General features: G+C 44.5%; 1 non-coding gene across 1 annotated transcript; it reads right to left on the bottom strand.

Moving 5' to 3' along the window:
* Window positions 1-276: 276 nt before the first annotated feature.
* LOC123584630 lies at window positions 277-409 on the bottom strand. The gene has a single exon (XR_006705584.1). It is a non-coding gene; the product is annotated as a small nucleolar RNA SNORA70 (small nucleolar RNA).
* Between the last annotated feature and the right edge of the window lie 460 nt (window positions 410-869).

The following is an 869-nucleotide window of genomic DNA, read 5'->3' as shown; positions in this document are numbered from 1 at the left end:
AGCCACCATGTCTTCAAATTCATCCGCATTAAACTTAGTAAAGCCCCACTTCTTGGAAAAGGGGATCTTCTGGTGGCCAGGGAACTGAACTTGGCCCTACGTAGGGCCTCAATCACACGCTCCTTGTTCTGTAACTTGGTACGGATGGACAAGATGACTTGGCCAATGTGGACCCTGGCCACTGTGCCCTGGGGCTTTCCAAGGGCACCTTACATACCTGTCTGGAGCCTAGATTGGAGAAAGCATGAGGCCAAACCTCAATGTCCACCAGAAAAAAACTGTCTCCAAGGTCCCTCAGGGCAACCCATACAACCAACAGGCTGCATACACTACTGAGGAGGCTGCTGTTCACAGCCATTGCACACTGGGCCCCACGAGGAAAGAGCACAGTTAGCTTAATTGGCTGCAGATCCTTTAGCATTTCTTTAACATATTCTAGAAGTGAAGTTTTCTCATTTTTATCTAGGAAATTTGGAAAAGAAGGTTGTGTTTTTGGTTTTTCATTATAAATATCATTTGTTTTGTTTCCATGCACCTTTATGCAAGATGAAAGGCAATGTTTATACATAACATTTCGTCCAAGGGTATGGAAGATTTTTTTTTAAGTTAATTTATTTTTAGAGAGAGATTGCACACAAGTTGGGGAGGCAGAGAGAGAGGGAGAGAAAGAATCCCAAGCAGGCTCTGCACTGTTCATGTGGAGCTTGACATGGGGCTTGAACCCATAAACCATGACCTAAGCCAAAATCAAGAGTGACATTCAACTGACTGAGCCACCCAGGTGCCCCTGGATATGGAAGATTTAAAAATAATAGAATTCCAAGGTGCCTGGGTGGCTCAATCAGTTAAACATCCAACTTAGGCTCAGG

The sequence above is a fragment of the Leopardus geoffroyi genome, chromosome B3 (genome assembly GCF_018350155.1).
Source record: "Leopardus geoffroyi isolate Oge1 chromosome B3, O.geoffroyi_Oge1_pat1.0, whole genome shotgun sequence".
In the NCBI taxonomy this organism is placed as follows: domain Eukaryota; kingdom Metazoa; phylum Chordata; class Mammalia; order Carnivora; family Felidae; genus Leopardus; species Leopardus geoffroyi.
The sequence above is the reverse complement of the archived record's forward strand: the minus strand, read 5'-3'. Positions and strand labels throughout refer to the sequence as shown.